Source organism: Monodon monoceros, unplaced genomic scaffold (assembly GCF_005190385.1).
Source record: "Monodon monoceros isolate NGI ecotype Baffin Bay Population unplaced genomic scaffold, NGI_Narwhal_1 Super_Scaffold_8, whole genome shotgun sequence".
Lineage (NCBI taxonomy): Eukaryota > Metazoa > Chordata > Mammalia > Artiodactyla > Monodontidae > Monodon > Monodon monoceros.
In genome coordinates, this window is record NW_021703785.1 from 65,877,801 (window position 1) to 65,903,047 (window position 25,247).

Here is a 25,247-nt window from a genome sequence, read left to right on the forward strand (position 1 = left end):
CTCTGTGCCAGGCCCTGAGCCTGGTCTCCGCGGTGCCTCATGCCATGTGCTGGACACAAAATAGATGGGCAGTGAGAGGCGGGGGCCTGCTGTCCTGCCTGACAGGACATCACCCCCTTCCCCAGGGCTTTATGCCCGGGTGGCCGCTGAGTCAGCAACTTCAGGGCCTGGGCAGCCGCTCGCTACCACTCCCGCCCACTGCTGTTGAGACAGTCCCTTACCATGTCTCACCCTTGAGATAAACTCTAAGCTCTAATTGCCCTTTATAGTTCGGGTGTTCCACTGAAGGATTTCATGTGACCTAAAACTTTCAGTTTTAAAACCAGAATGATAGATCACCCTATACATGGCATCTTAAATTTTATCTCCTTTAAAACTAATGGCCCGATCTCTACAGTAGGAGTTAAAGATTATTTTCTCTCTTCCTCACATACTCACAGCATCCTGATTACACTTCAATCTTAGCCCTTTCCAGGGTTTCTGTTTCCTTCACCAGGTTTTTAGCATCTCATAGTTGTGGTCCTCCATGGTATCTAACTGGTGCTTTGCCTATCAGGGGTGTACTTAACTGTAGAAATAAATCGTTGAGATACAAAATGAGTAAAGACTGACTCGGGGCATCATAATGGACTAAATAAACAGTAGAAGAGATCATGTGATTCTCAGATGAATCAACATGAGGATAACAGGAAATAGGCTGAGATTTCAGCAAAAGAGAATTCCATGTATCAAAAAGCAGCTTTTGACCGGAAGGATGATGGGGGGGGGGAAAAGGGGTATATCTTGTAAAGGATTATGAAATCACCATTCTCAAAATCATTCAGATTGTCCCACCATCGATATATCTCAGTTTAAGATGAAGATTCTCTGAAATAAGGGCCGTAATGCTGGAGGCAGTGTTCAGGCAGGCACCTCCTGAATCCCAGTGGACCAGGATGGATAGATGCCATATTTCCAGCAGAGTGCCATACCCATTTTTCTTTTTAACCCAGGTAGGATGTACTGGCTTACTCCTGTCCAAATTGTGCCTGTTGAGGGTTAGAAGTCAGGACCGTGACAGCATAAAGCTAACTAGCAGCAGATAATGGTACTACATTATAGTTGAATACTCTTCCCACAAAGGATTTATCTGGGGACACAAAGACTCAGTGAATTACCGTTTGCCACGGCCTTCACTGAAGAACCACAGCTCCAAAATCCTTTCTCCACCATGTGAATTGACCGTCTGCTCAGGGTAATTGCAAATTCACTTCCAGGGTTCATAAAGTCTTCCTATGTTCTTGCATGTCTTTGAAATGCCCCAGGCAACTGCTCTTCCCTCCAGTGGAGCAGGCACAACAGCTGTGGGATTCACCAAGCCTTGTCTCTGCTCCATTTCTGGCAGCAGGCAACAACTACCAAGCCGCTCTCCAAAAAGGCCTGCAAATTGTAAACCCATTAAGGCTTAACTCCTAGGGGACAACAAAGAGAGCTGCCTTTGAATGTGAGCTCTGTGTGGGATCACAGAGGCCTCTGGCACCTGGGCTTGTCCTCAGGGCCAGGGCAATCTGTAGGGAAAGTTACAAGCTGCTGAGGGAATATTTTCACAGGTTTTTCCGAACAAAGGGTTCTTTCTTCAAACCCTGTGCAACTCTTTCCTGATTGCTAATTAACCAAACCTAGTGAAAAACAGGCCTTTTCTGTAAATAGCAGTAGTAAGTGTATGTGTGTGTGCACATATGTGTGGTGTGGTTGATGTGCACTCTGATGTGTTTCTGTTTGTGTTTTTTTGACACATGACTGAAGCCCTCTTTGGAATTTTTTTTTTTAATTTATTTTTGGCTGCACTGGGTCTTCGTTGCTGCGCGCGCGGGCTTTCTCTAACTGCGGCGAGCGAGGGCTACTCTTCGTTGCGGTGCGCATGCTTCTCATTGTGGTGGCTTCTCTTGTTGCGGAGCACCGGCTCTAGGCGAGTGGGCTTCAGTAGTTGTGGCTCGCAGGCTCTAGAGCGCAGGCTCAGTAGTTATGGCACACGGGCTGAGTTGCCCCACGCCATGAGGGATCTTCCCGGACCAGGGCTTGAACCCGGGTCCCCTGCATCAGCAGGCGGATTCTCAACCACTGCGCCACCAGGGAAGCCCCCTCTTTTGAATTTGACAGGATGGTAAGGGGACTGTTACAAGGCATCTCACCCCTCTTAGTAATTTTTGCTGTGTGTACATAGTCGTGCTACTGTCTTTGAGTACTGAATATGCTTTGTGTTTTGCTTGAAGTCACCCCTCTCCCCTGAAGCTAAGGGTCTGTCTCACTCTGTCTCTCCTTGTTTCACCATTGCTCATCTATTTTCCCCTGTTTGCTTCCTCGGAATCACTGTTTAGGAAGTTCCTGCTTGGTCCATCTGTCTTAAATTACTACTTTGTTTACTTTCCCAGACACTTTCTCACCCAGGAACCTTCCCTCTGTTTGTCGCATGTCTTTCGTATGTGGTATGCACTTGAACATCTGAAAGCCTCCTTTCCTCAGAAGCCCCTACAGGGCACTGGCACTCATTATAACGCTGACTCACCACTTGGTGCATGTTGCCACCTAGTCAAAGCCAGCCAGAGCCTGGTGGCCTTCTGAAACTGTTGGTGAAGCCTTCCAAATCCTACCTCTTTTAACTCAGCGTTTCCAGTTACACATTAGTTTTGTAAGTTTCACAATTCAGTATCCTGGAGTTTTGAAAGTGGGTTACATTTTGTTTATTTTATCCATAATTAAGGTGCTTATTGTGAGGTTATCTATCAATTCGATCTTTGCCTTACTGATATTCGATCAATAACTTCTCGTGTTAATTCTGGCCTTCTTGGTTATGACTGTGATGGGGGAAAAAAGCTCTTCACGGGCCTCTAGTGGACATGTAGTGGAACTGCATAAATCTTGTATTCAAATGTATGAAACTGGTGTGACCTAAAGGCCTGAGGCAATCCCAAAACATGTTCTTCATCAGATTTTTAATTAAATAGTATAATAGTGTGTTTGAAGGCATGGAAAATAAGAAAAAATGGTGAAATCAAACTCTTGAGTGACTTTAACCATAGGGTATTATCGACTTAATTGTTGCCTAACGGCAACTGGAATGAGTTTCTTTGTCCATTTAGTCTCTACTTTATAACATCAGCTGAATTTTAACTTCAAATAATAATTGTAAATCAACTTTACTCTTAATTCATTTTTTGTCACTTTTTATCAAGATCTGAAATCTCTGATATTTTAAGTTTTGTAACTTAAATGTTTCATCTCAAAAGAGTTGGAAATAATATGCCTCTATAAAGACATGCAAGGGAAGTAATGTTGTCCATAGACAACCCCAGCCTTCTCCAAAGACCAGAATCCACCAGGTTTCTCTCCCAGCCTTCATTGATTTTCCATGAGCTTTCCATGTGCTCTTCTTGCCATGGTGCTTCCTCTTATGCTCCCTTTGCCCGAAATAACTCCTCCCTTCCACCACCTCCCCACCTGGTGAAATTCTTCATATCCTTACAAACCCAAGTCAAATTCTATCTTTTATTTATAACTCCCCTCCACACCCCCACCTAACAGAGTTAAAAACTCCACTCTGCTGTTCAGTTTTACTATCTACTGTGTGTTCAACCGCACATTCAATTTGTTATTTTAAGTTAACTTGCAAAGTATGTCTGTTTCTGCTGCTGGGTCTTGAGCTTTTCATCAATTAATACAGTGCTATATTTTGCAGTTTTCTCATCGTCACTCTATCTGCAGTCCCCAGCACAGCTCCTGCACTTAGTAGAGACTGTTGGATTATTAGCTGTTCCTTTTGGTGCTTGTCCTGGGTAAAACTGGGAGCTGAGAAAGTATGCCACATCTCGTCCCTCGTGTCTCTGTTTGCATCCGGCATCCTACCTCCCTTTTGCTCCCCTTCCACATTTCCAACTTAACGTCATTTCCAACTTAAAGTGATTTTAAGGCCCTGAATTACCTCGTTCATGGTATTTGAAATGTAAACCTTATCTTGAATTTGAAATGAAATGCTTTGTCCTATGTCAAGCAAGTATGCTGGTGGGAGAGTTGTTTTGGGGGATGGAATCCTCGGCTCCAAATATAATATAATGACTGTCTCTTCTACCTAAGAATTAGACTAACTTCATTCGTTTGGAAGGGGGCTTCCATACTGCCTTTTGGGTTAAACTTGCAAAATATTTTCAAGGTATTGACTTGGAATGTAGTTCTGGAACAAATGAGCCCTATGTTTAAATCTGTATCGAGGTGAACCACCTGGGATCATATTTTGAGCTGTGTATGAGGACAGTGAGATTATTATGAGTCTATCACTGCAAGACAGACCTTGAGCTAGGATAGAAAGGACTGGGGATGAAACTTTGAAGAGGATGACTTTATGGGTAGCTATCTGCTGAGGGACAACTTGAGACTTCACGTCAAACGCTTGAGCAAAGCTCACAGGTAGTGGATGAGACTGACTAAAAGCAACTGGCCACCACGGTGTCACTGAGGCATTTTGTAGGGCCCTTTAAGGCTATTAAAGTGGAATGGAGTTTGCTTTGTTGAAAGAGTCAACTTTGTTTTTGTTTAATAGTTTTTGGAGCTGAGGTTCTTAATCTGGTGACCTCTTATCTCTTTAAAACTTCAGAAATTATAAAAAAAAATGTATATACATATGCCATGCATTTAGTGGGGAGAGCTTTGGAAAGACTCTTGAAAACCTAGAAAAGTTTAAGAATTACTGTTTTAAGACATGATTGAAAGGTCGTATGTTTTATAGTATGGGTCATATTAATAGACTTTTTATCTAAATATTGCCTGAACTAGGCTGAATATTACATTTACACATATTGTCCAATCGTTTGTTTACTAAATTCTTTTAATTGGATAATTGAATTAAATTTGAAAACTACTGTCTAGATAACGCTAACACTTTTGGCAATAGCCAGGTAATAGCCTTTTACTAAAGACTTTCTGTACTTTTATGAGGCAAAAGTGAAGGAATTGGAATGATTAGTTGGATCGAAAGAATGATTTATTTTTATTTTTTTTTATTTTTTAATTTTTTTTCGGTACGCGGGCCTCTCACTGCTGTGGCCTCTCCCGTTGCGGAGCACAGGCTCTAGACGCGCAGGCTCAGCGGACATGGCTCACGGGCCCAGCCGCTCCACGGCATGTGGGATCCTCCCGGACCAGGGCACGAACCCGTGTCCCCTGCATCGGCAGGCGGACTCTCAACCACTGCACCACCAGGGAAGCCCAGAATGATTTATTTTTAAAAGAAGGAAAGAGCACAAATAAAATTAATCCCTGAAAATAAGTTATTTGGAACTTGAGCAAGCCATGGGGAGCAAGTGTTAACTTCAGTTATGTGGTTTTCTAAATTTGTAATCAAACATTACCATTAGTCATAGAAAGATAAAAGGAAGGAATAAGATTAAACTATAGATCTAAATATTTGCAAATATAAATTATCTTGGCAAAATGATTCTAGAAGGAAGACACATACTGATATAAAGGAATTTTATTTTAATTAAGGAAAAGATTTAAGAGAAGAACACAAGGCAGTATCTTATAAAACAAAAATATATCAGAGGTACTTATGCTTGAGGAAATGAAAATGCTGTGTTTAATAATCTCTAAGCTCATGATACAGTGATACTTCACTTATCCAAAATTCAGTATGTAGCAGCATCAATTATATGGAAAAGACCTATAAACAAAGCAATGAAAAACACTGTCCTTGCAGAACCAAGGTTAAAACTGTGTATTAACCCTGCAGTGCATTGTCTGAACTGTTGTCCTCAGATAACTCTTTTAACATCTTTCTCCAGACTCTCAGAACTGCCAATAAATACTGGGTAATCTAGGACAAGTTGGATGACTTCCACCAAAGTTTTTTTAGTTGACTATCAGATCTTAACTAAATTAATCTGTGGTCTGTTTTCAGAAATGAAATTCTGTAATAATCCCAAAGTGGAAAATGGATTACTAACCCTTCTGTCTCTTTGAAAGTCATTGTTTACCAATCGTTTAATTTATCAGTGCTTTACAGACCAGTGATCAACACAAAATTAATTCAGTTTTAATGAGAGACAACCTGAGAACAAATAAGAATTATAGCAGTTAGACTCAGGGCCACATTTCTTCAGGTCACCAGTGCCTTCTCTCTCTGACATTATTCATTACCAAAGAGGAATCTTGGAACATCTTGCTCGTTGCTAAAAAAGTTCAAATGGCTGAGAATTTTTAGGGCTTTACCATATCCATATTATATGGCTAGCACATATATCGTATTCCTTCTTCATCCCTAACACAGAGAAGTATGAAGAAAAGGAAACATAGAAACCCAATGGAAATGCACATGGACGTTAAATATGCTGCAGGCAGCAGAAAGTACTTCTGGAAACGTTCTATATCTGCTAGTTATATATTAGCCTTGTTTATAAATGCTTGTAAAGTTTTTTAAATCAAACATAATTTGCTTAATGTAATTTGTAACAGGAATTAATTCAAAAGAACATAATGAATACCTTCTAGCATCAAACACATGTGAGATGATGCAAGAAAGTAAAAAATGAATAAAACTGTTCTCAAGGAGTTCACAGTTTAGTGGGAGGACATCCCACATGCAGATAAAGAGTGGTGAATACTCTAGAAGCATGAGGAGGACATGCAGGCGGGGCCAGCTTCATGGGCACGCAGCCCTGCAGTTTGTGACAGGGCCCCAGGCTTAGAAGGGCCTGGCCGTTGGTTTAATGTTATGCTGTTGCCATTTGAGATTATTAATAATTTTTTAATGTGGTAAAATATACATAACATTTGCCATCATAAACAATTTTAAGTATATTAAATGAACATTAAGTTTGGCAGATATATACAAATTCAGGAATTTTTAATTGTTTATTCAATAAAATAAGGAAGCATTGGTTATGGAAAAAAACATTAAGTTTTAAATGAGCACTAAGGTCAGTAATGTTTAAGTATATTCACATTGTTATACAACTGTCACCATCATCCATCTCCAGAACTCTTTTCATCTTGCAAAACTGAAACTCTGTGCACATTAAATCACAACTCCCCATCTCTCCCTCCCCCCAGCACCTGGCAACCACCATTCTACTTTCTGTCTCTATGAATTTGACTACTCTAGGTACCTCATAGGAGTGGAAACATACAGTATTTGTCCTTTGGTGACAGGCTTATTTCATTTAGCATATCTTCAAGCATATGTTGTAGCACCTGTCAGAATATCCTTCCATTTTAAGCCCGAATAATATTCCATTGTATGAATATACCACACTGTGTTTATCCACTCATCATCGATGGGCACTTCAAGTGCTGCGCCAAGCTTCACCATTAAGTAGACACTCAGTAAATGTTGATACCCTTTGTCTTTCTTTTTGGAAATAATCACTTCCTTGATTTACCTGCCTTGCTAGTCTGAGAGCTTCCTGATGGAAAGAACCGTGCCTTATCTATCTTTGGCCCCAGCGTAGTTTCTGGGCTGGTAATTTTTCAGTAAACCTGCATTTAAAAAAACTAATGTTAAACATAATTTTGAAAAATTTTTATTGAGGTATAGTTGATTTACAATATTGTGTTAGTTTCAGGTGTACAGCAAAGTGTTTCAGTTATACATATATACATATATATTCTTTTTCTAATTCTTTTCCATTATAGATTATCACAATATATTGAATATAGTTCCTTGTGCTATACAGTAAATCATTATTATCTGTATATTTTATATATAGTAATGTGTATCTGTTAATCCCAAACTGCTAATTTATCCCTCCCCTCCCCTTCCCCTTTGGTAACTGTAAGATTGTCTTCTATGTCTGTGAGTCTGTTTCTGTTTTGTAAATGAGTTCATTTGTATTATTTTTTTAGATTCCACATATAAGTGATATCATATAATATTTGTCTTTGTCTGACTTACTTCACTTAGTATGATAATCTCTAGGTCCATCCATGTTGCTGCAAACGGCAATATTTCATTCTTTTTAATGGCTGAGTAATATTCCATCACATATATATACCACATCTTCTTTATACATTCACCCATTAATGGACACTTAGGTTGCTTCCATGTCTTGGCTATTGTAAATAGTGCTGCTGTGAACATTGGGGTGCATGTATCTTTTCGAATTAGAGTTTTCTCCAGATACATGCCCAGGAGTGGGATTGCTGTATCATATGGTAGCTCTATTTTTAACTTTTTGAGGAACCTCCATACTGTTTTCCATAGTGGATGCACCAATTTAAATTCCCACCAATAGTATAGGAGGGTTCCCTTTTCTCCACACGCTCTCCAGCATTTATTATTTGTAGACTTTTTGATGATGGCCGTTCTGACTGGTGTGAGGTGATAACCTCATTATAGTTTTGATTTGCATTTCTCTAATAATTAGCAATGTTGAGTATCTTTTCATGTACCTGTTGACCATCTGTATGTCTTCTTTGGAGAAATGTCTATTTAGGTCTTCTGCCCAGTTTTTGATTGGGTTGTTTGTTTTTTTGATATTGAGTTATGTGAACTGTTTGTCGGTCACATCGTTTGCAAATATTTTCTCCCAGTCTGTAGGTTGTCTTTTAATTTTATCATTTCCTTTGCTATGCAAAAGCTTATAAGTTTGTGAAAATATATTTTTTTAACTCTTCCTCTTTTTTTAAAAAAAATAAATTTATTTATTTATTTTTGGCTGCATTGGGTCTTCGTTGCTGCATGCGGGCTTTCTCTAGTTGAGGTGAGCAGGGTCTACTCGTTGTTGTGGTGCGTGGGCTTCTCTTGTTGCAGAGCACAGGCTCTAGGCGTGCAGGCTTCAGTAATTGCGGCATGTGGGCTCAGTAGTTGTGGCTCACAGGCTCTAGAGCACAGGCTCAGTAGTTGTGGTGCACCAGCTTAGTTACTCTGTGGCATGTGGGATCTTCCTGGACCAGGGATCAAACCCGTGTCCCCTGCATTGACAGGCGGATTCTTAACCACTGTGCCACAGGGAAGTCCTGTGAAAATATTTTTAATGAAAGTGTTTCTCATTTGGGGCTCAGCAGCATTCTTCCCAGCTGTGCTGCACTGCCCACTCTCGCTTGCTCTCTCTCTCTCTGAGATTTCCGCTTGAATCTTCCTGTTTTGGAAGAGCCATCTGATGATGGCAGTCACCCAGCACAGCAATGAGTGGAGAAGCCCTGAAGGACAGGTTTCGCCATGACTTGGCGAAACCTACCACCCCTCGCAAATGTCACTGTACGCTCTCAGCAGTCACACTGGCTTCTCATCCAGAACATAAGTGGTTCTTGGTCAAGTGGCACATTTGGCAGGAGCAGGCTGGATGGAGAGGGATTTTTTTTGTTTTTAATTTAATTAATTAATTAATTTTTTGCTGTGTTGGGTCTTCGTTTCTGTGCGAGAGCTTTCTCTAGTTGCGGCAAGTGGGAGCCACTCTTCATCGCGATGCGCGGGCCTCTCACTATCGCGGCCTCTCTTGTTGCGGAGCACAGGCTCCAGACGCGCAGGCTCAGTAGTTGTGGCTCACGGGCCTAGTTGCTCCGCGGCATGTGGGATCTTCCCAGACCAGGGCTCGAACCCGTGTCGCCTGCATTAGCAGGCAGATTCTCAACCACTGTGCCACCAGGGAAGCCCTGGAGAGGGTTTTTGAAGGCACCGTGGAGGCAGGCAGTAGGAGGTTCTGGAGTCCTGAGGGTGGGAAAGTTTCCAGTTGGCCCTCCCCTCCCCAAATGCTTTGTCAGTACTCAGTTTGCACATGTCACCAAAAACAATGAGCTGGGGAGATGGGAGGTGTCTTTTCAAATGTCGTGTCCCATGGGCTATGATGGATGGAATACAGTCAAATATTACCGACCATGTTCTTCATCCCAAGAAGCTATCCAGTTCATCTATGGTTTTGGAATGGCCTGCATTCAAATACTTTAGGGAAATGATACTCTGCATTCCTTTGAAGACACCTAGAAAGTGAGATTTCTCTGCTTCCTGTAGTCTTCCAGTCCCACAGTTTTTCAATCATGTCTAACCCATGAAGTAACCACATCTCCAAAGCGATGAAACTGACCTCAAATATGAGGACAATTATCATGTCCAAGCATCATGGCTCCAAACTCTGACTTTTCCATGGTCAACAGAACAGAGTGTCACTAGGTTTGGTATATATTAAAAAAAAAAATCATGATATGCTACAAAGTGAATGGTCAGTTGTTACCTAGAGGTCACTGTGTAGGGGGTTTGCTGAGGATTGAAATAGAAGATGAACCTTTACTGGTTTTGTTTTGTAGAAGTTATGCTAATATTAGCCTTGTGGGGTAAAGACGGGCTAGGAAAAATGAAGGCCATGCCTCAAGCTTGGGCACTTTAGCACACATGTGTCTGCTGATGAAGCATGTGGTCTTTTATGGAAGAGTCCTTAAGTGAAAGCAAGATTTCACCAATCAGAGACTAGCAGGCTCAGCTCTAGGTGCCCATTTCCCGCCCCCCAATACTAGTTCTATTCCTGAATTCTCTGATGCAGTCACTTCTGAGTTGGGTGAAGCATTTTCTTGTTCTCTAAATAGAGCAATGTTTTGTGTGCCTTAGGAGAAAAACTACAGTTAGAATCTAATGCTTCCAAAGGATTTGAGCAAGGTTTAGTTTCCCTGTATACCAGCCTCTTTCCTGATTATTGTACACATTTTTCATATGAGATCAATAGCACCTGAATCTCTTGACAGTAAAGGTCACCTTAAAAACTCAAAATATGTGTGGTATTTTAAAGAGCATCCTAGTTGTTTTAAAAACACAAACAATGTACAGCACTGCGAATGTTTGGTCTTAGCTACCATTACAAGAGAAGGGAGGCTGTGTGTGTGTGTGTGTGTGTGTGTGTGTAAGGTGATGGAAAAGAAAGTCTGGGATTCATTAAAAACTAGGGTTTTTAATAAGTTCTGAAGTCATTGAAGGTTGTAGCTGGCTGAGGTAGTTATCACTCAGTGCTGATGTTCCTGGGTTAGGATTACTGAGAGCATTATAGTAGAGTAGCTAATCTTTTGTGGCCAGTACTGCTTGCCTGTGTTGATAAGTATGATTAACAACGGTAGAAGCCAAATACATAGGCAAATGCCTTATAGCTGCCAGGAATGCTCATGGCCACCCATGCATCACAGCAAAACGAGGAACAAGTTCAGGATCCTAATATGCCTGAGCCTTTTAGATAAGTATGCCTCCAAGTTTGGTTTTGAAGTTGGTTTCAATCAAATCCTGTAGAGCTCTTGTTAGAAAGCAGTCAGATAGGAGCCAAAAAGTGAGGAACGTGCTTTTGGTTCATGATAATTTCAGAATCTACTTTAGGTCTGCTTTTGTTCTGAAAATTCAAAGTGAACTTTAAAAAGATCCGAGACTTTTAATTTTTCTAGAAATTTCATTGCATGAAAATGCACATGCATCAAAAATTGCGTAATCCAATTTTTGATGGTAACCCTGAATAAAAGTCAAAACTCTAGGCTACGTACAAATTGAGTGAGGAATTGATAGGTGACATAATCTTCAAAACAGTGGAAGAAATCCAGTTTAGAAAGTGATCAGCCTGACCTGTCATGTGAGCAGGGGCTTTGTTCCTCCAACTGCAGCTTCATTGTTGCTTCCATTAGCATCATATTTAAAGCAGGCCTCTGTGTTTCACCCAGGGATTCTGGATTTTTCCACCCAGAATTAAAGATAACACCATCTAAAATGTAAACCAGTATAATAAGGTTAAGGGTTAGTAAACAGTAGGAGTGAAAGAAAAAGACAAGCATGGGATTAGGGTAGACAATCCTGAAGCATACTGGTACCAGTTTCCAAGAGGCAAATCCATTCTTGCAGAATGGTCATGTACACTATGCGTGAAGTTGGCATCGCCCCAGCAGGTAGTGTATACTTTCTGCCCTCCTGTTGACTTTCTCTGGTCTCAGCTGATGAATGCCAGAACTTCGTATACCTTTCCTACCACAAGAGTGCCAAAGTAGGTTCCATTTCTTGGCAACAGAAACCACAAGCCAGCTCTCTAGAGCCTCAGATTTGTAGGAAAGATGTTGCTATGATAAAGATTCTTTTTTTCATAGCTTATATCCTTCTGAGCCTGCTTTTGTGAACAAAGTTATTCTTGCACCACATGATTTTGTTTTCTCCATTTTCAATACAACTTTTCAATGCACAGTCGACTTTTTGCTGACAATATTTTTCCCCCTATTACTCCCCCTTTTTTCTAGGTAATGTAAACCAAAAGTTTATAACTTTTGGAATTTTACAAATATTGAAGTAGAAATCCTACATGTACAGTGGAACATCACATAGATAAGGCAGTGCTGACATTTTTAAACTGTACCTGATGTGGAATTAAGTTCTTATCATTTGAATTCCATGTACAGTTGTCATTGCTCCTTCGGTTCATTCAGAACCCAGCTGCTGCAGATGTGCAGTCAGGCTTTTATTATGTAATCTTTTCAGATAAAGAAAGTTTAAAAAAAAAGAAAAAAAATCAGAGTCAGTAATCCAAGTAGCCAAGCCAGTTACCTTGATTTGCTTCAAAATGAGAATATATCAGAGATGGGGGTAGATTGCTTCCACCTGAAAACATAACAGCTTCACAAAACTTTCCATGTTAAACAAGACTTACAACAAAGAAAAAATTTGTAATTTTATAATGAAAAGTAATTTTTCCCCAGAGAAAGAAAAGGGATTAACGGTAGTAGAAATTATATGATCTATCTATCTATCTATATATATATATATATATTTTTTTACATGTTTAGGAATATTAAATGCTAGAAAAGGGATTTGGGGAGAGTTTGTTTTTAGAGCACAATATAAACTCGGGTTTGTTTGGTTTTCAACATTACCTGGAATGTTTGCTACTGAAATTGTGTTGGAGACACACACAGTATCCTGAGAACCTGAAAACCACAAGTTGCAACTTGAAAATGGGCTCCATGACCCCAGAGACTGTGGGAAGTCACAGAGCCCTCACTGTGCACGCCTGCTCCTGCCTGTGCCTGTCTGCAGGACTCCTGCAAACTAGCACACGTTGCTGCTTGCTTATGCTCCGAGGACACGTGCACCCAAGCAACTCAATATCCAGATCTGGAAGTTCGACATTTCCATTGCCATAAGTAAGAGAAACTCAACAGTAGAAGGTGGTATTTATTTTCTGCTTAAAATGCAGTAGAAAAAAGGCAGGCATACTCCAGGTACCTGTGTGCATGTTAGAAGGACAGTCTGTCACCTGCAGCAAGTAAAGGAATTGAATTACACTCAATTAATTTTTTAACTTATGAGTTTGTGTTTTCACTCATTCATCCATCTATTCTTCCATACTGCCCAGGATGTAAAACTTAGGAGAGGAACAGAAGGGACAGGTCTGTCAAGTGACCCACCCAGAAAAGCACAGGCGTGTTTCTGACTCCATTTTGGAGAAGTGCTGCTTCTTTGGTCTGGCCTCCCTGGTACCAGACTTTTGACTAAATAGTCACTGGGGTTCCATTGGATTAAGCCTAGTAGCTTTCTTATTGGTTCATCTGAAGATATCCAAGACTGTTAAGTGAACAAAATAAGTCTTTAGATAATACATATAATATGATTCTATTTATGTAAGAATAATTATCTCATGGGTGTGCAGTATGGGTGTATGTACATATATGTAGAAACATATGTGTGTATATTTTACACATATAAAATATGTGTATGTATATATTACATATACATAAAATGTTATACATGTGTATTACATATATATAAAGTTTGGAAAATAGACACTAAACTGTTAATAGTGATTACCTCCAGGGAGGGAAGTAGATTTAGGAGTTGGGGATATAAATGGGACTTTTGTTTGAATTTTTAAAATGAGCATTATTTTGTGTAATTAAAATATTTTAAAGAAAAAATATTTAAAGTTTACTTTTATTAGTTATTATAATGTATTAGATAGTCTTTGATTTTACTTTGTGAGGATAACAAAAATTTACTAAAAGCGAATGAACCTATACTGCAGGATGAGACCTTTATTTTCTTATTATAATTATATTCATAGCATAAAGCAAATAATGTGTAGTACATTTGGGTTTTTTTGGTGTTTTTTTGCGGTACACGGGCCTCTCACTGTTGTGGCCTCTCGCGTTGCGGAGCACAGGCTCCGGACGCGCAGGCTCAGCGGACATGGCTCACGGGCCCAGTGGCTCCGCGGCATGTGGGATCTTCCCGGACCGGGGCACGAACCCGCATCCCCTGCATCGGCAGGTGGACTCTCAACCACTGCGCCACCAGGGAAGCCCTGTGTAGTACATTTCTGATGTGTTTTTTCTAGTTCCTTTTTGCCAAGAAATTGGTGAATTACTTAGAATTCAAGATCTAAACCAGATATGACCAAAAGAAACATCTTTGTCCTGGGCTTTTTGGTCGAGCAAACTTTGAACTTTTGCTGACCTGTGGGTTCCATGCCCCATGCTGTCTTTATTAGTGAACAAAAATGGTCAGATTGGTCCTGCACAACTCTTAGGTTCTTTTTTGCCCGATAATGGTAGCCAAAGAAGAACTTTTGAGGCAAAAGAGGGTCAACTACTCTCCCCCAAACCTCACAACCAAGTCATACTGATAACTCAATGTAGGACCAAATTCTGTCAGGTATATAGACATTTATTAACAAGCAAACACCCCTCCCCCAACATAAATCGATTCGTGTAACTTGTGTGTAAGCTTCAAGGAGTCCCAGCTCTTCACTTTCCTTTTAGATGCTCAACCACAGCCTTACATAAAAGATTCAAAAGAGGCTTGAGGCAAACACCCAGATTCCAAAAACAGATTGTCTCACCCTTATAGCCTGCATCAGGCAAGCAGAATCTTCTAGAAGTCATGGCTGTGGAAGTGAGCTAAAATTATCAAATTGGTTGTGCACAACTCCTAGGTTCTTTTTGGTAAATAAGGGTGGCCAAAGAAGCAAGTTTTGAGTTAAAAGAGGATCAACTACTACTCTCACTAAAACCTTATAACCAAATCATACTGATTACATGTGTAGGACTATTTAGGGATTTAGACTAGGACATTATCACCAGAGGTGCAGGTAAAGGTCTTACTGGATTTTTACACTGAAATACTTTGAGCCAGTCTGTACTTTTGAACACCTTAAGTCCACCAAGCATGCTAGGCAACGTAACAATTTTCACCAGTTGAAACCCATTTTTGACACTCAGAATGGTAGCTGGAGATTGTTGATGGAGAGATGGTACCAGCAGGGTTTGTAACAGCCAATTCTGAAGTTCAGGCTCCCTGTTTAGAAAGCCAGCTAGATTGTCTCAGGCTTTGAATGCTTCATCATATACTAGCAGCACCGGGGTTATAGCTTTACCTAAATAACACACATGTAACATCAACCATATATACTCAAGTACTTTAAAGTAAATTACAGATGAGTACTGCAATTAGCTCTTCTTACAGAGGATTCTGTTTCTTGAATTGCAATTAATCAGATTCAACCCTTTAAGTGTAGTTGTATTCACCTATATTTTAAAATTCTCACTATGGAATGATAGATAACACCTATTGAATGTTTATGCCATGCTCTGTTCCCAGCATTTTACATATATTAACCCACTTAATCTTCACAACACCCCTAAGAGTTGTACTGTTGTTATCCATTTAACAAGGAGGAATCTCAAGTAACTTGTCCATGCTTACACAGCTTGTACCTGGCAGAGTCAAGATTAGAACCCAGGCATCTGGGACATGAAGTTCAGTTTTTTCACTGCATGGAAGAGAGAAAATACTCTAGACCATGAAGCCATACTGCCCTCACCAGCTGCGAGATCCTACTTTTAATTTGCTTTGCACAAATTCTGCACACGAGGCAAATCGTCTGTATGTTAAGTTAGAAAGGCTCTTCCCATGATGTGCTGCATTCCACTTTAGAGTCCCCATTTTCTCAGTATGTTTTCCTCTCAACAGAGCTGATGAGAAATGTTTAATCGTCAGGCCTGGCTCTGTGCAAAAAAGAAAACGAAATCCCCGAGGAGCCATATCCATTCCCTTTTGGATCAATGCAGTGCCCTTTCAAACAACACACAGCTGCCATAGATCCCCAGGGTCTGCTGTTGAAGTTTCACACCCCTTCTGTGAGGCTGGACTTTACTTCTTGTATGTGATCATTAAAGATGTCTGTGGTTGAAAAGAAGGGAGTTGATGGTTGAAGTATCAGTCCCTAGCTTAAGGATTACAAGACTGAGGACCAGCAGATCAGGCCTAATTACTATTGCTGTGCTTCATGTATGCACTTGCACTGTACTTACACCTGGGCATGGATATTGCTTGTGATGCCTAGCTGGCTTCTTATGCCCAGGGTTTGATAAAAATGGGAAGCTTCAGATGTCGTGCCATTTGCTTTGCCAGCTGGTATAATCCTTAAAAACATTTTTGTCCAAAACATGGATGGTGTTCCTTTTCAATTACTGATTTGCCCAGGCACATGGGGATTGGGCTTTTGACCGTAAACATGGGCAGGGGTGGATTAGGCAGGTTTCTGGCATCTTCAAGTTGATGGTTGTGAGCAAAGCTGACACATACATAAGGGTAGGTTATACAGTGCACAGCCCTAGGTTGACCTGGATCTGGGGAATACAGGTGCCAGTTTGAAAGTAAAATCCAAATCCTGAGGTCCCCACCCAGTACTCATTCCACTCCCCAATATTTTCCTTCTTTTGCCATAAATTCACTCCTTGCCTACAACTTCTCTCTCTTCTACACATATTCCTTAACCACTGACAATCTGGTGCCTATCACCAGCCTATATCAGCTTACATCAGCTTTCTTGTAACTGCATATATATTTTAAATGCCTGCATATAGAAGTTCATTATATGAATGTACCTTAATTTATTTGTAAGTTCCCTATTGGTGGTTACTAGGTAGTTTGCAATCTTTGGCGATTACAAACAATGCTGAAATTAAAACTTGTATTTGTTTGTATATCTGTCTGCAAATATCTCCAGGAAAAATTGCTTAAAGTGGGATTTGCTTTGACTCATTTCCTTTGACTCTCTTACCTATGCAGCTGCCTCTAGCACCCTTCCTTTTTTTACCCTCATCCTCCAAGTTTGAGTATTTATGACCTCTGGCTTAAATTATTACAATAGCCTCCTAAGTGGGTCAGTCTGCCTACCCTCTCCTTTATAATCCATCCTAAATATGGTTTCTAGATCTCACTGCTCAGATTATGTTACACTTATGCTCAGAAACTTCCATGATCACTGATTGAACTTAGTATTCACTCCCCACACCCCGTCTCAGCATTCAAGACCATACCACAGTATGGTTCCTCCTTGTTGCTGGAGTCTCATACCCCATGGTTCTCCCACACGTTCCCTATGCTTAGGGAACCAGAAATAGTGGTTCACTATTTCTGGAGCTTGCCTTGCTCCTGTCTCTGTGCCTTCGAGCTCACTCTTTCCTGTAGGAGTGTCCTTCTCTTTGAAGTGTCCTCCCTCACCTCTGCCCATGTAGATCCTTCCCAAACTTTAATGCTGCCACCCTAGTCATGTTTTCTGGATTCTCCCACCCCCATTCCCTAAACTAGATGTGACCTTTCGGCCTTGAGCCCCCAGCTGCACTCTTCCTCTCCCCCGCTGTTCTCATATCCTGTTTTGGATTGTAATCCTTCGTGCCATGGTAAACCTGCTGCTGGAAGCATGTATCTGAGGTGCCTAGTAGAATGCCTTGCACATTGTAGGTTTAAAAGAGTATTCATCAGGTTAGATCTTCGCAGTTGGCAAATTCTCTTACCCCAAACTGGTACCATTCTTCAGCTTGTGGGAAAGAGATCGTACACCCAAAGACATTATGAAAGTACATTAACTTTGCAGTGTATTCAGTCGAGAACTCAGAAACGCACTGGCAGTGAGGAAGCAGGCGGTGTAGGGGCAGGAGCACATCTTATCCGCCTTTCCTTACTGTTGGTGGCGTCCACAGCTGCCCTTGACCCAGCCCACGTGCAACAGGGCTCCTCTGGATTTGGAAAGCTTCCTTCTTGCCAGCCATAGCAAACAAGGACTTTCATCCCCTATTAGGAAGAATTCACCCTAACAATCCCCGTACTTTCATTAAAGGGATGTTTACCAACATCGTGGTTCTTGACTCAGGCTCATTGTCAGCAGATGACATTCTCATGGGAGGAAGTGAGGAAGGGGAGATAGTTAGGAGTGAGTGTAGAAAGCTGGACCAGATCAGGGGTCCACAAACGAAGCTCCTCTCTTTCCAGTGACCCAAAAAGCCTCTTTCCCTACAAAGCCCAACCTCACATTTGACAGAACTGGAAGGACACACAGGTAGTCTCAGCCTTGAAGAATCAGATTTTCCAACTTCAACCGTGGGCTTCTCATAATCATCTACAGTTCCTCCTTTACAGTGAGTGGCTCTATCTAGCTCGGTCTCTCATTTATTCAACAGACACCAATTGTGTATGTCCCTGCTCTTAAGGGACTCACAGATAAATGACAGATGACGGTTCCAGGATTCTTCTGTGAAAATGTGGAAGGAGAACTAAGGTTTCAGACTTACTACGCAACCCCACTCTGACCTATGCTCACCATGTATGCCCTCACGATAGAGTTCAGATGTTCAAAATCTGTTACTCTTATCCTCAGCATGCACTTTATACCCTGCACTTTATTCCCAGAATTTTTTATCTTTAGCTTTCCTTATCGCAGGCAGTGGTATTTTGTTTGGTACCATCCTTTGCCAGATTAAATATTTATACTTATTTAATATTCTCTCTGTTGTTGAAAAGAACAATACAAAAGTTGAATAATAACAACACAGTATTTTATCATCTTAATTTAATTTTGAAATCACCTGTCAGGTCTCCAGAGCTTTACTCTGTGCTTTTCGTGTTCAAGGACACTGTTCAAGAAACAAAACTGAGACTTGAATCCAGTCTTCTGACTCTGGATCCTAGTGCAGTCTTCAAATCCTTAGCCTGGTTTTAGTAGCACTCACATAGCTATTTGCAATAAATGTGCAGCCTTTCTACCTGATAAGGTTTGACTACTGTTGACTGTGCAGAATATGTAAGCCTAAAAATGCACGCTGTGTGCTAAAGATTTACAAAGCAGACTGGTGTTACACAGTCAGCTCTACTTGGTAGACCAGTCTTCTCTCATCTAGAACCTGAAATGCATCCCATACCTTCTCTTGATTCACCAAGTTCATCGGTAGTATAAATATCAGCCAGTCCTGTCGCTTAGGGGGTGAAATGTCATCTGAATGTGAATAACGACCTCTGTTTTAGGATAGAAAGGTACAAGTACACCAATTTTATAATGTCCTATTTTGGTGCTTTTTCTTTTTCCATTTTCTCCTTGGAATCAGTTTTCATAATTTTAACATGTTAAAATTATTCCGTCATGGGTGCATGCTTGTGTGTGTGTGTGTGTGTGTGTGTGTGTGTGTGTGTGTGTGTTTCAGTCATGGGCATCTTCTTTTGAGTGTCATTACATAGAAAAACCTAAGCCTGGTTAAAATGCTTCCTCCTGTCCTGTGTAGTTTCAGGCCATGTTACCATGGGATTTGTTATATAACCTACACACTTGGCACTGGCATGGGGGGACCTTAGGCAAGGATCACCCCCCCCCTTGGTTTGTGACAGACTGGCAGCTTTTTCCTCTAGTATGTGCCATAGCTACAGAGCCAGATTTTAAGGAGAGGATTTATAGGAAATCCAGCTGTGAGTTTTCGTTTTTTTCTCTTAGAGCTGGAGGCGGGACCAAGACTAACCTCAAACCAGGCACACCATTGATCAGGCTAGAATGATGTGGAACAGTCTCACAGACAACAGCTAAGCACAGGGGAAATATTAGCTGGCAGAGATGACGAACAGGAAACACTCAGTGACAGATGCACCATCTGTCAGTTTCGGAGAAGCGATTTTCAAGAAAGCAGAAAATGAAATGAAGAAGAGAGTGGTTTTGTTTCAAAGGTACAGCACAGCCTAAGGACGTTTTAAACAAAGTGAGTTTGTATTCCATAGAAGAGGTTCTGGCGCTGGGTAAGACAACAGTTACTTCCTATTTGTACTGAGAGTTTTGTTATGGATACATAAAGTTTTCTTTGTGGTGTACTTGATATTTAGAAGGACAATCTTTTAACAAGAACTTGATTTAAAATTTAAAGCAGTGCCTCTCATTTTAATTTTTCACTTTAAAAACATTTGAAAGTTACAGTAAGATACTTATTTACTCTTATTTAACCTCAGAGAATTGCTTTTATCTCAGACTATTGATATCAGACTTTTTTCTTATTTTTTTGAACTGTGGGCAAAATTACCTGTATTTTTCCTCAAAGGCAATTTAGTGAGAAAGTACCCATCTCTCAGATTTAAGATGCTGACAGAAAATGCTGTCTATTGGATATTTAATTCCCTGAGATCGGTTACATAAATAGCCATGAATATGACCTAAACTTCTACATGCCTTTCCTAATAATGTTATTGTGTTGACGTAGTTTTTAAAGGAGGCTGCTTCTGGATCTTCTTTATAAGCTGCCATATAAAACAATTCTGCTGTGTATGTTTAATACATTTCCAAACGTGTTAGTTTTAGAACAAAGTTGGACTTGTGCTGTTTGTTGTTGTATTTTACATCTAAGAGGTCTGCATTTGATGCCACAGGTCATATGTTTTATTAGTCTGAGATTGGTCTAATTCTGAAGAGATCTAAAGCAGTGATTTGGAATGATAAGCTTATGTGAGCAATAGCAAAAAGTTTTGAGGTGGATCACAGGAGCCCCTGTATTAGAAAAAGGCAATTCTCTTACAATTTACACAGTCAAAAGGGGACTTATTTTGCATCTGCGTTAGCAAGCTCTCTAGTCCAAACCAGAAGTGGAAGCACTGGCTGTAAGCTTGCAAAACCACTCAGTGTTATGGCCCAATATGGATGTCAGAACTTTGTAGCATGTGTGGGAAAATGGCTGTAGTCCAACGTCTGGAATCATTTATCTTCTGGGAGAGTCTAGAAGACAACTGTTTTATGCATTTTACAGAAATCCTTGCTGATTGATTTCATTTACATAGAGCAAGCGCAGTGACTGATGGTGGAGCAACTACAAGTGGGGGAGAAGTATTGATCTATTTCTGCTTTTCCTGACATCCAGGTCTCATTAGTGTTCCTGGCACCTTTGAATGAGATTGTGCCATTACGAGCAACCATATTGTTTCTACAGGGCCCTTTCCACGCATTTCATCGTAAATGCCACATTGATGTCTTTTCTTATTGGGGGAGTCAGAAACTGAAAGTTGAACATTTTGTCTTACTGTATTTTCAGAAGTCTAACCTGTTTCCTATAATCTAGATTTGAAGAATGAGATGAAGAAAATATCAGTAGGCAGGGTTCTCCGTAGGCTCACTGCAACTTAACGCAGTCATTTAGAAATGTGTGCGAGATGGTCTCTCTGAAATTCTGGAACATACTCTTCCTGATGTGTAGACTCGTATCTGTGTGTGAGAGAGGGTATCAGATACGCCAGCCAGTATATTCTGCGAGAGCTAAACTCACATGTGCTGACATATGCTGACGTGTGGCAGGGTAGCATCCAGACCTGTTTTTCTAATGTGGGAAAGAATATTTGCCAATTTCTGACAATACCCATGTCAAACCTGATGAAGACGTTTTGAATTTATTGCAAGGACCAAGGTAACAGTCAGAAGCCTTGGATTTCAGCCACTACCCTGTGCTGCCTACCGTGGCAACCTTGAGGAAGAGAGCTAACCTTTTAATAAATCAGTTTCACTGCTTAAAAATATAGTGAATAAGTCTAGCCATCTCTTTGACTCCCAGAGACATTTCAAATGTCAGCAAGATATTTATAATGTGTCTTGCACTGTTAGTTTTTAGTATATATGTCATTTTTAAAGTTGCCTCTGCTTCCTTAGACTGAAAAAAGCTGAAAAATTCTGGGTCACTGAAAACAACATCCTATAATCTTACACAGTAGTACTTTTGTTTGCAGCAGCCTACTCTTGAAGGTACTTGTACTCATCTCTTTCCTCTATGTGGAATTATCCTTTGATTTTCTCATCACAATTCCTGGCATTGGGAAATACCAGGAATTCCCTCAAATAGGTTGAAGTTGTAGAAGTTGGGCTAAAATTGGTGCAGCACTGCTTTGATCTAGTACGTTTAAATATATATAATTTTTTAAAGTTCCTAATATAGGGAAATGGATGGTAGTGCAAATTAAGTTACCTAATATTTTCTAACATGTTATGTATACATATACACCATATTTAAATAAATACATGCTTATCTTCATATAAGGTATAGAGATATGTCTATAGAGAGAGAAAGAGAGAGGAGAGCATCTTTCCAAAATATTCTAATAAAAACAACAGTATATAAAATATTAAAAGTAAAAGATAGGAGCCATTAGTGTGTTTTCATTTTAAACCATTTTCATTTGAAGTGATAAACATGATAGCAGGTTAATATAGTGCAAACAGCATCAGAAGTCAGAAGTCAGACCTGCCAATCTCAGCGGCCAATACGCCACACTCCAAACAAAACCATCCCGCTGGGCACCATTCACTGAGTTGTTAAAGCACAGCTGCCCACACTCAACTGTGTTGACCTTGGGCAAGTCACTTAAGCTCACTGACTCGTAGTTCTTCTGCTGCAATATGAGAATAACAATGTATGAGAAAAAAAAAAAAGAATGTATAAGAATGTTTACCTTACCACATAAGGTTGTTGTGGAGGTCAAATGGCATAATATGTGTGAAAACACTTAGAAAACTTTAAAGTCACTTGTTCGCTTCCTGGAATATTCCTTTCCTCTCTTCCTTAACAAATGCTGCTCATCATTCAGAGGCTTCTCTTGACCCTCTTCTGATCTCCTCCCTCTTTCGAACCCCTAGAGCCCTTCATGGAGAGAACTAATCAGTGTACCATCATGTACCTCCTCCCCCTCCCACCGATTTGCCCCTGACGCTTCCACACCTCCATGCTCCGCTCATTCCAGTCCCGGTCTCCACTAAATACTTTCTCTACTGCTTTTTATCGTTCTTTTCATCCTCCGAAGCAGCTTTAAACATTACCAGCCTTTGAAGCCTTCCCTAATATTCTTCCTCCGTAGAGTCAGAAGCTTCTTCGTTCATGGTTCCCATAGTATAACTTCTGATGGAGTTCTTATCTTCTACTTCATTCTTTATTTACATATCTCTCTCCCTTTGTAGGCTCCTCAGAGACAGGGAAAACTCCATGTTTCTTTGTTTCCCTGGTGGTTACCATAGTTTCTCATAAGTGGTTGGTGTTCAAGCAATGTCTGTTGAATGAATGAACAACATTATACAGAATGTACAAGTGTATACAGAATACAGTCTTTCTGTATCTTTCTGAAAATATTATCTAGTTCGTGGTATACTATAATCACACAACTTTTGGGACAGAGTCTGGGTACCCATTTGTGTGTCTGGAATAATTTGACCATTAGAGTGTAATAGCATGTAGACTGTTTTAGGCCGTTTTAGTTTTTAGAAAAACTGTGTATGCCATCACCAGTAGACAAATGGTTAACCTACTAGTCCTATCTAAGCCCTACTAATTACACTTAGCTAGCTAAAAATTGAAACTGTCAATCAACTGTCTCTGTTTGGAGAGAGCCTTGATTTATCTGTGGCTAGATATGTTTTAAAAAGAACATATAGCCATCTTTTTGAAAAAGCAGTTTGGCCACATTTATCAAAACCCTCTCATCCAGTAAATCCACTTCTAGGAAATTATCCTAAGGGAGTGGTTTAAAACAAACAAACAAAAAAGTAGATAAAGACTTCTGAACAAAGATAGTTAACATGATATTATTCATAAATAATATGAAAAATGGCAAATAAGACACTGGCATTGTTTTAATAATCATAATAAAGTTTTTAATAATCAGGGGCTTGCCTGATCAATTATATATAATTGTATTGACCTCAATGCTGCCTTTTTTAGATTCTTTGCAAAGAACCAGGGTATACTTGAAGCAATCAAGTTTCAACTTCTTACCAGGCTTCCAATTTTACCATTCTTCCTTTCTTTCATTTAGAAAATGTTGAAAATAAGGTAACCTTTGAGGCCAAAGTTTTAAAACTCTCTAAGGAAACAATAATCTTAGCATTCGGAGAGGCCTAAAAAGCCTGTCTTATCCATTTTTATTAAAAAAAATAGACTGTGACTGACAGAGATGGAAATTCTAATGGTTGAACTTTTTTGTTCAACTGATTTTAAAAACAGTTAAGAAGGGAAAACTTGAGTCTACGTGTTAAATGACTCTGAGGAAAACTATGTAAATTGTGGAAGCTTTTTATAATCCCTCATTTAATCTCCTTTTACAGGGAATAACTGGCAGAAGTAAAGCCATTTTATCATAATAGTTTCTGCAAGTTATATCAGGAAAAACCACAGGAATACTGGAAATAATCTTCTATCAAATCAGGGTCGTGTAGTCAGTTGAACACTGAGCTGAATTAGAAACACCACTCTCTGTTTTACAGCCTCACCAATAAATTGGTCAGGGGGCCTCACTGCTGAGATCTACCGTCCATCGCTTGCCTCTTTGTTCAAGAGGGAGGGTTTTCTTTTTTCATTTCTTGGGATAATCCTTGAAATGCATCCCCACTAATAATGCCACTCCCTGGTAAAGAAGCCAGAGCAAAGGACTGCTGGTGGGTGGAACGTTTCCTTAGTGGGCCTGGCCATCTTGTCTTAAAAGGGCAGAGAAGCATGTGACTTGTTTAAAGACATTTCTAAATGGTCCTGTTGGGCATACTGCCCAATAAGTAAGGCAAGTCCCTGCTTCAGAGCGCTCACTGTGTAAATGGTGAAGGAATGCCAGCTTCAAACATGAATACAAACACAGTAATACGTAGGCAAATAAATCCCCACACGGGCTGCAACCAAGCCCAGGAGTAATGTTAGAGCGTCAGGTCGGGGGTGGAGGGAGCCGAGGAAAGTGAAGTCCTGGGGGGTTTACCTTCCAGGAAATCTAAATCTTCATAATCAGGGAAGCTCCTTGAAGTGGCCTCCTTCCTAGTCAAGTTGTGAAAGAGTGAGGAGAAGCACCTTCCCGGGGCTGGCGTGGTAGTTTATGCCTTGGGAGTGGCTTCTACACACGGGGGTGAAGGTGGTGGGTTTTGTAGCCTGATCTGAGCCGAGCTGGTTGTCTGAGCTAGAGGTGAATGAGAGAGCCAGCTGCTTGAATCCCCAGCCCAGGGAGCTCTGACAAGACG

The 25,247-nt window shown here is 40.4% G+C and overlaps 1 protein-coding gene across 4 annotated transcripts in view; it reads left to right on the plus strand.

The window, feature by feature from the left end:
- STARD13 (StAR related lipid transfer domain containing 13) overlaps positions 1–25,247 on the plus strand; it is a 223,431-nt gene that overhangs the window by 99,281 nt on the left and 98,903 nt on the right. Inside the window, exon 1 of one of the 4 annotated variants that reach the window (XM_029210399.1) lies at positions 19,684–19,960. The exons of the other annotated variants lie outside the window; for them this stretch is intronic. The gene's annotated coding sequence lies outside the window, so the exon portion shown is untranslated. Of the gene's footprint in view, positions 1–19,683; positions 19,961–25,247 lie in introns of those variants that run through there. 4 annotated transcript variants of the gene reach the window in all.